The sequence below is a fragment of the Streptopelia decaocto genome (assembly GCF_964273445.1).
Source record: "Streptopelia decaocto genome assembly, chromosome: 2".
Classification (NCBI taxonomy): domain Eukaryota; kingdom Metazoa; phylum Chordata; class Aves; order Columbiformes; family Columbidae; genus Streptopelia; species Streptopelia decaocto.
In genome coordinates, this window is record NC_138655.1 from 15,882,038 (window position 1) to 15,896,607 (window position 14,570).

Genomic DNA, 14,570 nt, shown 5'->3' on the forward strand with positions numbered 1-14,570 from the left:
TGCTCTCGTTCCAGCCGGGGCGGAAGGCATGGGGGCAAGTTTACCTGCATATGTAGCTTAAATAGCTCACTGCTTCTGGGAAGGGTATGCAACCTCATCAATGTTTATAAAAATATAAAGGGTGAGTGTCATGAAGATGGAGCCAGGCTCTTCTCGGTGACAACCAATGATAAGACAAGGGGCAATGGCTATAAACTGGAACAAAGGCGGTTCCATTTAAATTTGAGAATAATCTTCTCGGTGAAGGTAACAGAACACTGGAACAGGCTGCCCATGGGGGTTGTGGAGTCTCCTTCTCTGGACACATTCCTGTGTAACCTCATGCAGGTGTTCCTGCTTAGGCAGGGGGATTGGACTGGATGATCTTTTGAGGTCCCTTTCAATCCCTAACGTTATGTGATTCTGTGAGTAGAGAACTCTTCCTAATTCACAAGGCATTTCACAAGGCAGGTTCTAACTTAGCTAATAGTATTGGCTGGAGGTATCACTGGAACTCAGACTTCAAGATTTTAAAGCAACCTGGTTCGCAACCTAACTGGCAGCTGTCATGGGCAACTTTGCTTCAGGTAATTTGTTGGAGGGTTGAGTATATGATATTAAGGACATCGAGCTGTGCCCATCTTGTGTAGACACTAGATTGCCTTGTCTGCTTTGGTCTTTCCAGCCAGCACGCTCCTACATTTGCAAATAAAGGAAATCAAACTTCAAAGGGTTATTCTCTGCACCTTATTGTCATCCCACTGCCACACGTGTGTCTGTGGGGTTGTACGTAACAGATGATGTTTAGGGGGGGGTGTGGGGTTCTGAGAGATTTTTCTGTTTGCAAAGCTCTCAAGTGTCCCATACTTGTGCAATGTGTTTCTTCAAGTGGTTGTAGTGTTCCTGCTTGTGCTTTTTTCAAAGATTTTCTTTTTTCAAAGATTTTTCTTGTGTTACACCTACAAGAATGTGCCAGGCTATATGCTGTGAACTTCTGCAAGATCAATATATAGAAAAGCTGAAGGACCAGGAAAGAGATTGTCCCAACACAAAGGAGGAAAGGAATGTCTGATAAAGCCACCAGAGAGACAAGAGGAAGAGGGAGAAAAAGGGAAGGTTTTCCCTGTTGTTCTCACAGGAGCAGTTTTTACATTTGTTTTAGTTCAAATCATTTTCCTGTAGAGCCCAAAAAATATCAAAAACACAGCTAGGAGAAAATAGTCATATTAGCCAAATGCTAACATTAATGTTGTGTTATAAGTGGAATAAAGTGCCAGAAAGTTTCTGGGAGAACACACCCTCCAATTTCCCTTGGCCCTCACTATTTCACAGCAGCCAGGAAGGATACAAGAAGTAGTTTGGCTGTCGTGAGGTAGGTCTCTACATGTTTTCCCCCCCTCACTCCCCTCTTTTCTTATTTGCCCAACTCTTGTCTTCAATAAACATTAAAAATTATAACATTGCCTGAAAATAATGGTAAATAGTTGAGGACTGTGTGGTTGTAATCATGGATGTTTATAAATGTTTTTGACATTGACCAAGAATACATGTGATGAGAAACACAGACTTGCTCATGTCACTCAGCATCCTTCTAGAACATATGGAGGTTTAAAGCCGGTAGCATTCATGCAAGGACTCCTCTCTAAATTAAACCGTTCCGCTACTGTCTTAGAATACTTTCCCCTTTCCCTTCCTTGCAGTGCCCAGGTAGTGCTGGCAATTATCTGTACCATTTAGTTAGTTTGGGGATGGTGGGAACTGATTCAGAGTAAAACTCACCAAAAGAAATATGGGTTTTTTTTCTCCAGCTGGATCAATTCCTACATCCTGTGCACTGGGCAGCCACACAGAAACTTGTGCCAGCATAACACAAGAAGCACCAGGCAGGAGAATAGAGAAGGGAAGGGGTGAGGATTGCTTTTCTCAGATGGCTGCGCCAGCTTTGCATGTGTGTTAAATCAGTCTGAGAAAATGATTCACAATAATGCTGTTTGAATTCAGGAGCCCCAGCACTGGCCAAAGCTGGTGTATTAGCATGCTTATCGTCAGCTTGTGCGCCAGTGTTAATATTCTGCCTTTCCAAGGCAAAAGTTGAATGTTCTCCCTCAAAATGGGCATTTCTGACAGAGCTCAAGTCCAGCTCTGCCAGAGGATGTGTCTGCACTAGCTTTCTGTTCATTTTGTGGAAGTTAATATATCCAGTCCCCATGCAACGTGAAAGCCAGAATTAGAACCAACGTGCGCTTCACAGGCAGCATGTACCACACATCACGGTGGATTTTAACTCTGAAATGAAGGGATTCGGATACCATAAGCCTTCCACCACTGAGCATTTTCACAGAAAAGTTCAGCTAATTTTGGTTTTGTACAAATTAAGCTGCTTCTCATTTTCCTTGACTACGGGACTAATCTCCAAAACAAAAGAAACGCTGATGTTTAAGGAATAAGAAACCACAGACAATGTTGTGAGAAAAAATAGAAAGAGAAGCAGCTTAGCATTTGGATTCAAAAGGCAAATTTGATGCTGAACTCAGGAATGTTTCTCTGATTGGTCAAATAACTGGTGAAAAACCCTGCAAATAAATGTACCATTTTGTGTTGTGTAATTATATGAATGCAAACTTGGAGCTAGTCTTGATGATGCTGAGGGAGGCAGCAATGAGCCAGAAAAGGCCTGAGAGGGTTTGTTATGGTGGCAGCTACTTAGCAACACAAGCTGCAGGTTTTCCTTGATCATTTCTCAAGACTGAAATAAGTGTGGAAGACACTGGGTGCTTCCAGTGCTAAGTTTCATCTTCACATCTGTCAGAAGTCGTTCCAGTTCGTTAATTGTGGCAGACTGCTCCCCGCAGTGTGAATTTGGGCTGGGATCTCTGTCACCTTCACCACTGAGCCTGTGGGATTACAGGGAGACTCTGTTTGGAGCTGAGCAGTCAGCCCTTGTGCTAAAAAGGTTTAAAACCAAGCCCAAGGAGACCAGACCCACTGCCCGTGAGAATGTATCAGGAATATTTAAACCACCCCTCACATCAGCAGCAAAGCCACAGTCATTCTCCTGTCTCGCTTGTGTTGTTCCCTTGGCGGGGGTGACATGACCATCGGAACATTGCAGATGTTCAACAGGTTTTACAGGTACCAACGAGCTGCTTTCGATGAGGCACAACTGAGCAAGCGGTTCGGTCTCTGGTGCACACAACTGCGGAGGAAGTTTTCAATGCAGCTCGGCCTCCCTGTCCTGCTGACCAAGAGCTGTCCCTGGAGGACAGGACAGAGGCAGGTTGCTCCCAACACAGAGCCCAAGGAGAAGGAGGCTGAGCCCACCTCAGGGAGGAGCGTTAGGTATAGATAGATAGGTGCACACATAACCTTACCTAAAATTATTTTGCATTATGGCTGACTGGGTTCTTATGGCTCAGTAAGTGCCACTTCTGTTAGGAAAAGGCCCTTCTGGTTCAGTGTGATGTGCGGATAATTCACACCCCAAGGGAAATACAGCAGGAAACAAATCCAGCCAGATGTGCTGGGCATGCGTATAGTGGAGCCAGAGGACTCTGAAGCCCTGAGGCTGGGCTGAAAGTGAGAGGACTCTGGGTTTTCACCACGAATGAGGTGGAGGCACAAGGTCTGCCAGCCAGGGAGGTGGATTCAGCGGGATGAGAGCCAGGGCCTGTAATTTGGCTGCTGGGACAAAGATATGACAGAGTTACCCACCTGCTCAAAAGATCCACGGGTACAAACATAAACATGCTACCTCTACAATCTTTCTTCAAAACCCATCTCCAGCTCCATGGTTCCCAAGGCCCAGTTTTTCAGCTGTAACAAAGAGTTTTCTGCTTAATTTTAGGGCCAAGACTTTCACAAGCAAAGGCACAGGTTTCTGGAACCAAGGCTACATGTGTTCATTCTGTATTGGAAAGCAAAACACACCTTTACTTCACATGCAAATAAGTCATCATCAATGCAAAAACACAACCAAAACATGCTTACCATAGTGGAAGGAAAGACAAGACTACTCTTACTCTTTAGATACTCCTACCTCCTAAGTGTGGCACTTCTATTTTTGTATTAATGTGTGTCATTTTAGTTAACAATTAAACAACAGCAATTTTTTGAACCTAACACTGCCTTACGGTAAGAGGAGCTGGGCTGCAAAATGGCTGGATGCATGGCAATGCAGTACATGAGATTTATAATGTCATCTGTGAAGAAAATGGGCACATGGTATCAACATTTGTGCCTGGTTGAGGGAGCCACCACTGTTTGAGGAGGCTACCATGGCTGTTGGGTTCCTGTAGTGTCATCTCTGAGTACACAGGTAAAAACCTTCACCTGAGTGTTCTACCTGAAGGGAAAACGGATTCTCTTATGTGGTGGCCCCATGTCTGGTACTTAACTGTGAGCTGCCAAGAGTTCCCTGACAGCCCTGGACCTGGGGTTTGCCGGCTCCGTAGGAGCTGACATTTTCCTCAAGGACACCCCTCTGCAAATGGCACTGAGTCAGTCAGCCGGACTACAAAGCACCCACTCCCCTTCCTCTTCAGCAGAGGCATTTCCCAGCCTTTTCCTACCAGACAACTGACCATGGTTGACCGGGGTGAAGCCCGTGTGAGAGAACCCTGTGAAGATGATTGAGGTATGTGCCCTGCTGCTTCTCTCCAAAGTCTTGTCACCTCGATCACGTTGCAGAGAAATCCAATAATGTGTTCCTTATCACAGCACGACCTGCCAGAGACAGAAGTGAGGAGTAAGGTGGAAGTACCACCTCTCACCAGGAGCCTCACAGTCAGGAGAGTCCTTGCACCCGAGTCACTGATGCACAGTTAAGTCTTCATCACTTAGGTAGGAGTTAAACTAGAGTACCAGAACAAGGCCCATGGTGAGGGACGAAAAAGATCTCCTTATGCTTTATTGTAGACATGTGAAAACAATGCAACTTTTAGGCAGAAATCAAGGTAGTTTCACCTAAATGTTACACAGATGTAAGTAATGAATGCTCATCCATTATCCTTTTCCACTGACTCCAATGGGGAGATACCAAGTTAGTAGCAAGTTAGTAGCATCCAAAGATGTAACTTAAAATGTTACAGTAAACTTGGGGCTGGCATTTAAAGCAAAAAATAATATTCTAAGGTCATTGGACTAGCCTGCTATAAAAACTGTATATTAATAGAAAACTGCAGCTTCTAATTGAAGTTGTCCAAAGTAATTATGTTCTGAACACAGGATAGAGAAATCCAGTTTAACCAAAAGGTACAGGAACTACATTTGTGAAGTTTGATTGTGGAACTAATTTGCTCATAATCTGAAAAGTCATCACTACAATACATGTGTTTAAAACACATCATCCTATAACAAGCTTCTAGATCCCAATTAAATGCGGTAGAAGTAGCTAGCTTTTCAAATAATCCCTTACAAACTGTAATTTCTCCATACTGTTTTCCTCCAATCAGATAAATTAGATCTTTTTTATCAGGTTTAGGGTTTAGAAGCACAATAAAGTCTGGTAGGTATGAGTTCTTGATGAAAGCCACATAACGGTGGGCAAAAGGCCAAGAAAAGAAGATTTAAGGGAGGTAATTTCATGCTTACTGAAGGACGTGTGTTAGGTCACATCTTCCATCATGATTCCATATTTCCTTCTGGAGTGGATGGAAACTTGTCTTCATCGCATTTCTGCACTGATATTTTAATTTTAGAGGGCCTCACTGTAAAAGAAGGACCAAAAAGCTAAGCAGTCCAGGGAAGGATCTCAAACTCTTGAAATATTTAAAGTAATATGAAGTGGAAACAGTCCACAGAAAAATGTCATCACCTATCTGCTACCAACCTAAATATCTGTCTGCACCACCACTGAGGACGGAGCTAACCCGCTCCCTCTGTGCCTGGATTAGTCTCACAGAGCCAAAAACCTTTATTGGAAAATACCTTTCTCAGAATCACATTCCTGAATATTCTTTTGATGAGTCTTCAACTGTAGTCACTTGGTTCTCAGTTATTTTTCTCCAGCATTGGTAATTTGTTGTTTCTCTGAAACGTTCATCTGGCTCTGTTTTGCTTAATCATGTTGTCTCCCAAAGGTCTGCACTAATGAGTTTCTGCATTCATACCATATGCTTTCTTTGCCATGGAGAAGTTTAGCTGTATAGAAAACAGATTTTGAGGCTCTTTCTATTCCATTCCTCTTCTATACTTAAATCTAAAAGGTCTTCTAGGCAGAAGAGGCTTCTTGGGTCCCTTTACCCTGCTAGTTAGAATCAGACCACTTCCAGCATAATTGGCAAAACTTTGAAAGTAATCATCCAGTTCCTTCTTGAATTGTATTTAGGTTAACTACCTTTTTTCTGGAAGCTTCATTTGAAATTCCAGAGACCAAGGTCATCCACACATTCAAAAAGTTGTGGCAAGTCTGGGAGACAAGAGACACCAGCATCCTACTCAATGAGCTGTGCTTCTCAGCATGGTGCTCGCAGCCAGGTGGGATGGGGAAGGACTGCTCGCTCCTGAGCAAGGGGCGGCTTCAGAAGGTTTTAGGAGGCTTGAGGCATCTAGAAGATCAGCACTGGAGCACAAACCTCCCAGAAAGGCCAAGTCAGCCACCCTGGAGATGATCACAGCAAAGGGAACCACCCAAAACACTCAACTAATGTAAAAAACCCGTAGGAGCTAAATATCCTAGACAGAGCATATGACATCTCATTTAAATTATCCAGTTAGAAAACATCTCACCAGGGAATACTTTTTACAAGAAAGTCCTTGAAGGACTATCACTCCTACCCTTTCTGGCACTTGTTCTCTCTCCACGCCCATAAATTCCCATCCCAGGGCACTTACGGCACAGATCTGCTGTCAAAAGCAATACTTAATTCAGTGAATAGTTGAACTCGAGGTAATTTTCCATGCAGTTAGAATCTTTTCTTCTTAGTAGCTAGCAAGGTCTTTTGGTTTTGATTTAGTGTAAAAATAATGACATAGCACTCTGGAACACAGTTCATGTTTTCTTCCAGTAGCTTTCCAGTGTTTGGGATTTGGTATGAAGAAAATGTAACAACTCAGTGATATCATGGCTGTTTTCAGGAAAACTGAGGACATCTTCAGCTGTTCCACTGCAGGTGAAAATTGGCAGGAGGGACGCACAGACGTGACAGCACCTAGATTGATATCCAGGTTGATCAGTGAAGTATTCCCTACCATGACGATTTGTTTGTTCAGGAGACTGTAATTTCTCAACCTGTTTGTTCCTGGTAGCTCAGGCAGGTCTGATGCACTTTGTCACCACCCCAGAGCAGTATCTGCAACAGGCAACCTCCTTAGCAGCGGTGCCAATTACAGCTCATCACAGGTTGTGCTGGATGTACCTTTGCATCCCTTTGTGGTACTGAGATGAGTATCCCAGACTTACTCAGCTATGAGAGCCCCATCTAAGTGAGAGACTCACCACAGCTGATGTGTGCTGGTCATGTCCTTCTCTCTGCTTTGCAAGTCTGCTTGGCAAGTACGACAAGTGTTAACACTGGTATATGGCATTTTACTCTGAGACATTAGCCAGCTTTCAGGCAATGGTATCAAATCTCAGCTGATTATCTAGGCATTGTCAGAAGAGCAGAAAACAAAACTGTGCTTATGTCTCCAGGACACCAGCTTCAGTTTGTCTGCTGAAGTTACTACTGCTACATTATTCTACAGCATTTGAGATTTTTGCTCAGGTGTTTGTCATATGTATCGTTTTAGTTACTATGGATTTTCTAATACCTGGTTTTGTTTTCTTTTGCCTGGTTTTACAGACACCTCTCAGTGTTCGGGATGCTTTAATGTAAACCCTGGGCTTACCTGTAGGATGTCCCCTGATAAACCTCACTATCAATTATGCAAGCTCACATTTTTCAAAAGCTGTCCAGACTTCTTGAAGCAGACCAAAGTATGTTGCATTAATGTGTGGGAAGAGACTTAATCTATTTTTATATCCATTTTCAACAAACCACAATTTTCTCTGAAAGATCTGCCTAAACCCTTTGTCTCCTGACTTGAAATATATTTCTGAAAGTAATAAAATTTTCCATTACAGGAGCAAAGTACATATTAAATTTTATTTCTCTGAATATCAGAACTTCCCATCCCTTGAGGGATGTCTTCTGTGAATCTTTGCAGACTTGATAAATGAAGCACAATGAATCCAACTGATGTCCCACCTTCAGAGCAGGGTTATTACAAAGCAAGGGAAAAAGAATGTTTCTACAGCAAATGGAATCAGAAAAAAACTCCTGTTCTTAGGATACTCAGACATTTCTGACAAAAGATAAGATAAGGTATTTTACTCCTGTATGTGCACATAACTGTAAAGGCAGCTTGCTGTATACTTCACTTATTTAGAGAAAACATCCCTCTGATAGATGACACAGTTATGTAAAAAATAACAGAGCATGGTCATAAATTCATTGTATAGCTTTGACAATACATTGTATTTCTAATACTCCATCTCCTCAGGACTTTCTCATTTCAGGTGCCCTGGCCTCCTCAGCTTTGGCTGTATCTTCTTCTATTTCTTCTTTTTTACTTTCTTTTCCTTTAATAAATTCAGACTATGGGTTAAATGTTTCTTTCTCTTTGCCCAGGTACAGAGATCTTACCCGCTCTAGGCCAAAGGCAGGTGAAAGTCTATCCAGTACTAGTGAAAACTTTGCTACATGGACCAAAATAATCACTCTGGGAAAGTGTGGCATGTTGTCATATGAAGTAAAAATTGGCTGAAATGCCAATGCTGTTGAAGCAAGTGGAAATTTCCCAACGGATTTTAGTGAAGCTGGGGCTTCAGTCCTGGAGTTTGGGACCATGGAGCTGGGCTGTCCAGGGGACACCCTATGGTCTTGGTGATTGTGTCCCACAGGAGCCAGTGCTGTGTCATTGCTCTCTCTTGCTCGTGACCAGGTGCTGCAATGAACAGAAATGTTGTGGAACGATGGTCTTCATCACCCGACTAGATAACTATGTGGGCGGATGTGACCCTCTGCAACCAAGCGCTGCTGTCACCCCAGGGAACTGCACTGTGCTGGCACTGGCCACGTGCTCACCCTCTCCTTATTCCTCTCTGTGCCAAAGAAGGTTTAATAATCTCACGCAGTCACCCATTCCCAGGCAAGACTCAATGCTCCTCTTCAACGTGTATTTATAAACCTGGTAGTTTAAAACAAAGTTAGTAAGTGACACTGTCAGAAACTGTCAGGATTAAGGAAACTGTTGGATATTTCTCATGCTGAGAGAACACAACACTCAAACATTATTATGAGGTCATTGGCCAGTTTGGTCTGTTAACTTACGTGCTGCCCTTTTGCTTCTGCTGGCAGGGGAGATGGGAGTTCAAGCAGCAGACTCCTCATCTGACCCACCATCCCCGCCGGGACCACTGCCTGAGACAGGAGCACAGAGACGTGCCTCCTTCCCCTGAAATATAAACCTACCAAACACTACAAATGACTGACGCAATTAAAACCATAGTCCAGAGAAGGAAGATTGCCCCTTAATTTTTTGCAGGTTGAACGAGATAGGTAGAAGTGATGGTGTATTTCAGGTTTTAAAAGACACATGGGCAAATCTTTTACAATGAGGATGGTGAGGCACTGGCCCAGGTTGCCCAGAGAGGTGGTAGATGCCCCATCCCTGGAGACATTCAAGGCCAGGCTGGACGGGGCTCTGAGCAACCTGATCTGGTTGAAGATGTCCCTGCTCATGGCAGGGGGTTGGACTAGATGAGTTTTGAAGGCCCCTTCCAACCCAAACTATGCTATGATATCTGCTTGAAACCCATCCTGCCCACCTCCTCCTGCCAAGCTCTAACCCACACAATGGATCCTGCTTCTCAGCACCAAGCCAGGGCTGCTTTCACATCTGATGGAAATGAAAGTTTCATTATTCCTAAAATGATGTGCTGAACTTGAAATGGGAGTGCTTGGCACTGAAAGATGCATAGCAGATACCACAAACCAAGCCTGGGGATACCTGATACCAACTAAGAGGCATAGCCGGAAAAGAAAAAAAGCTACCTGCTTCCCTCTAAAATGTCCCTCTGTGTGCCAGTAACAAGGGTATGCAGCTTAAATTGCGATAGTAGTTGGAAATGTTTTAAAATCCATTTGCAGGTCACATCTAGCAGGCAGGCAGGCTGTCAGCAGCTCTGATTTTGCCATTTCATTTCCACTGTCTCTCATTCATGTGGAAAGACCCTGGAGCGCCCTGGGCTGTGATCTGCTCCGCTCTATTTTCGGCTGTCTGCTTTCTGAAGGAAGGTGATTTCTCAAATGCGGTTGTTTTCCAATTATCACTTGTTGAGACATACCCCCTGGTTATATTACAAAGAGAATCAGGTGGCAAGTACATATTTACAAGTCTTTATTCTAAGGCACAGGAATACCTTCTTGATCTGAGCTTTGAACTGAAACTATGGGGACTCTCTGGAAACACATTTCTTCTGGTTGAGTTCACCCAGCCTCTTACCCTTCCATGGGAGATACAGAAAATCAGGTATCATCTAATTTATTTGTGCGTCTATATGAATAGAGTGAGGGCGGTCCATTGTACAAGATTTAAAATAACCAAGTGCCTCCTACGATACGCTGTAAAGTTCCCATTGTATTTGTTACTAAGCAGGCTTTTTTCCAGTTACTGTTCACCCACTGCACACCAAGCCGTGACCCAACTGCTTCCTTCATTTCAAAAGCTTAATCTTTTTGGTGTATAATATTAGTTTGTAAAGCACTTTATCAGGAAAGCATGGATTTGTGAAGGGATGAGTGAGTGAGCGAGCAGTGCTGTGCCCTTTTTGTTTGCACTTTCCCACTCACAAGATGCACAGGATTACCTTTGAGCTCTCTCAGCAGCCCAAGTTTGAAAACTGGGAAAAGCATGACAATAAATGAAATATTTCCATTAGCAGAGAGCAGATGGACTCGTTCTGCATCAAAAATTAGCTCAAATATTGACAGCATTACAATAACACACCTAATACGGGAAAACAAAAGCCTTGGGGCTGCTGTGCTGGCTTCTGGCAAATTGTGCCAAGTGCTGACCACCTTCCCTCCCCATCATCCGCCGCCCCTGCAGAGTCCCAGGGCAGGTCCCAGGAGTCCCCAGCCACAACAGCAGGACCAGTAGGGTCCTGCTTGGAGCAGTCTGGTCATCAGTGGAGGCTCCTTTCTGTGCCATCATGCAGGACCAGCTCGGGGAAACTTCCAGGCATTGGTTTTCCTTCATCCTGTGAGCTCCCAGAAGTGGCAAAAGTCCCAGCGAGAGCTGCTGAGAAGAGAGAATCTCTTTTGTTGATGCTGTGGATGTTTCATGGCTCATAACCTTTGATTTTTTTTGGCAGCCACCTTTTCCTTTGCACCAGTGTGGTCAGCAGCTGTCTTTTCTCCTTGAAATTTGAACGAATTTGATGTATTTCTGCAGTTTCAGTTACTCTGGTGAGCAGTTTACCCCAGGGTCTTTGCACCAGCTGTTTTTCTCTTCCAGTTGTTTGCACACATCTGATGGAATGATTTAATTAGAGCAGCTTCAAGCTCATTGTAGTCAATGCCTCAGTTTCTTTTATGAGTTATTGAGATGCGGTTCATTTTCTCGCTTGTAGTTTTGGAGATTGAAATTGAGCTGCATCAAGATGCTGGCAATTTCTGGTTATTTCTTACCCATCTTTTCATTTATAGACATCCTACTTTTTCTAGGCAAACAACACACCCATTATCCCCCTTCCTTCTATTCATGGTTTGATTCAGAAAATCAAATCTGAGAACCAAATCATAGAGCTTTTCATCTACAAACACGTGTATTCAGCCTCTGGTGAATTTGTTTTGGCTCTGTTCAGATAAACAAGAGTGCCAGATGTAAATATGGTACTTGTAAGGCCAGGGAAACTGAAGGAAACCAGCACCTTTCTGAGCGTGGCAGAAGGATGCACACAGTATATGTAGGAGCAACCTGTTTAAGGTTTGAGGTCCGTATGCCTGGATTGTGGAGCTGTACTTTGTACCTGGGCATCCAGTATTGGGAATGTCTGTGAGCAACAGCTGCCACAAAGAGTGCTGAGAAAGAAATAAAAGGTATGATCATGCTGCAAAAAGTATGGGCAATGAGTTGAAAAGTTCAATAATAGCATCAGAGAGCCAGAATGGAAAATGCCCTAAAAATGTACAATTACTATCTACAGAGGCTTGTGGCTGAAGTTTCAATACAGTAATTGGGCTATTTCCCTATCAAATGTGACAGAAGGCAGAGCAGACTGTAAGGTACTGTATAAATATGAACTATGACCATTATTTAAAGTCACCCCACTGAATAGTCTGACACCTGGAAATCCATCTACCAGTAAGAACAGTTATTTTGTCCATGCCTAAATCATGTTTCTGAATCTTTTCTACCTGTCAGTAGTTAAGTTAGAAATAATTACATGATTCAATAGCATGTTGCTGCAAAAATAAGTACTATGAGAAAACGGGTCTTTTTGTCCTGTTCGGCTTTGTTTTCCATGCTCCCTTCTGTGCCGCTCTCACCCTCCATGTATTATATGAGGGATCCATACTAATGTGAAGGAAGAATCAAGTGGCCTGGAAATTCTTTATTCTAAATTACATGTGCACTTGGGCTTCTGACCCATGGAGCAGTCTGACAGAATAAACTGGTGTGCCGAGTTTTATTGAAATGGCTTTTATTGAAAAGAATAAGCAAGGGAGTTTACTCTTAAGGCAGCAAGGGTTAATCTGCTACAATTTTGCTAAGTTAATTAAAAATGGAACAATCCTGTGAGTGCATCAGGATTCCTATTAAGACTAAATCAATAAACCGATGGGTTCAAATCACTGAATCACTAAATTAATGCAGCGGGTAATCAAACTGGAGGCCGAGGTTGGCAATGGAAATAATTACTTTGTGTTAGTCCTGTTTCAAGCTCTCGTGAGAGCAAAGGACAAAATCTAAGGAAAAGCCAGCTTCCTTTCCATCTGAGGCTGCAGGCTGTAGTCTAACCAGTGCATGAAATTACCTAGCCAGGGAAGAATTATTTTGGTTTTAGGCCCATGCCAAGCAGACATTGTAATCCCATCCTGTTTCATTTTGAAGAAATGTACTTTAGAGAGTTCTCAGCCGTTCCTCTCTAACACGGCCTCTTCATGCACGGCTGCTGCCAGCGGTTACGGGTTAACTGTTCTCTCCGAATACCACAAAAGCTAGAAACTTCCCAGAGAAGAATAAAGACTCCTTCCATGAGGTGCAGAAGAAGTGATACACAGAGGACCCCGCTGCCCCCAGACCAAGAGCTCTTTCCCCTCCCCGAGCGCTCGTTCCCATCAGCAAACTGCCAGGCTGTGCTCTTCTGACCTCTCTAACTTGGGGAGAAATTATTCCACCATCCCACAAGACACTTTTTAATGTCTCCACAACTCTGAATTCGTTATTCCAGTATAAAATGTCCATCAAATTGTTTGTGGATGTCACAGTGCATCCTCCCTCCAGACCTTCTGGACTAAGCGCCCCTGCACAGACTGACCTCCCTGCCCTCCCTGCCCACTAATCAGCCAAATAAGTGGCAAGACTTCAGAACAGTTTAGAATCATCATTTTATTTTATTGCTTGTTTTATTTAAAGTCCCTTTAAAATTCAAGCTGTCTTATTTCTCAGAAGAGATACCTCATTCTCCTTGCTGTAGCTGTGGCTTTCTTGATGCCTTTATCCAGGCAATTTCAGGAGAACATACTCTGTAAAGCTAAATGCTACGCTGTTTTCCAAACATTCCACCCATTTTCTTCTCAAGACTGAGTAGTGCAAGGAAAACAGTGAGCTTTTACCTGTGGAGATTTACTTCAGGTTTCACTGGTGAAGTTTCAAGAGCCATATTTTCAATGATGCTTTGAAGATCCTGACAGACAACTTTTAGTACAGCTGATTTGTAAGCTTTTGAGCTTTAACTCTCACACAGACCAGTGCCTATAGAAATCAGGTGTAATGCCTAATGAGTGGGTGCTTTGAGTAAGTGAAAAATTGCCCTATTCATTTCTCTGTGGTTAAATAACCCCTGGTACTAAGCACCCTGCTGTGCAAATTGTCCCAGTAGGTATCTTGTCCTATATTTTATCTGTTTTAGCGTATTGCTTCAGTCAATAGGGTGACCATCAGACAAACACACTCTTTAAGAATTGATTAGGACATTATGACAAGCACAAGACAAGGAAGCCAAAATGCTGTAATTTTTTATGCCTTGCATGTAAACTGGAAAAGTTATTTCTGCCTTTGGGAACTGTGCCCCTTCTTTTCTGTAGTCCATTATCACAGGCACAGGGTATTAGATGGGAGAGAGGGTCAAATCTCTCTTAGTCAGGGTGGCTCCACATCTGATGTGGTACCATCAATAATCAGTATAATTCCTGCCCAAGTGCAGGAAAGTCCTGTGTGGCCACCAGCTCACACCAGCCAGAATGGCCAAATGATTTCTTCCATCTGAAATCACTTTTGTGGTGTAACGACTGGAAGTTCAGCCTGCTGGGCTTAAATACATCACGTCTGGCAGAGCTGTTGGGGTTGTGCCATCACTGAGGAACTTGAGATGGCTGGGCAGG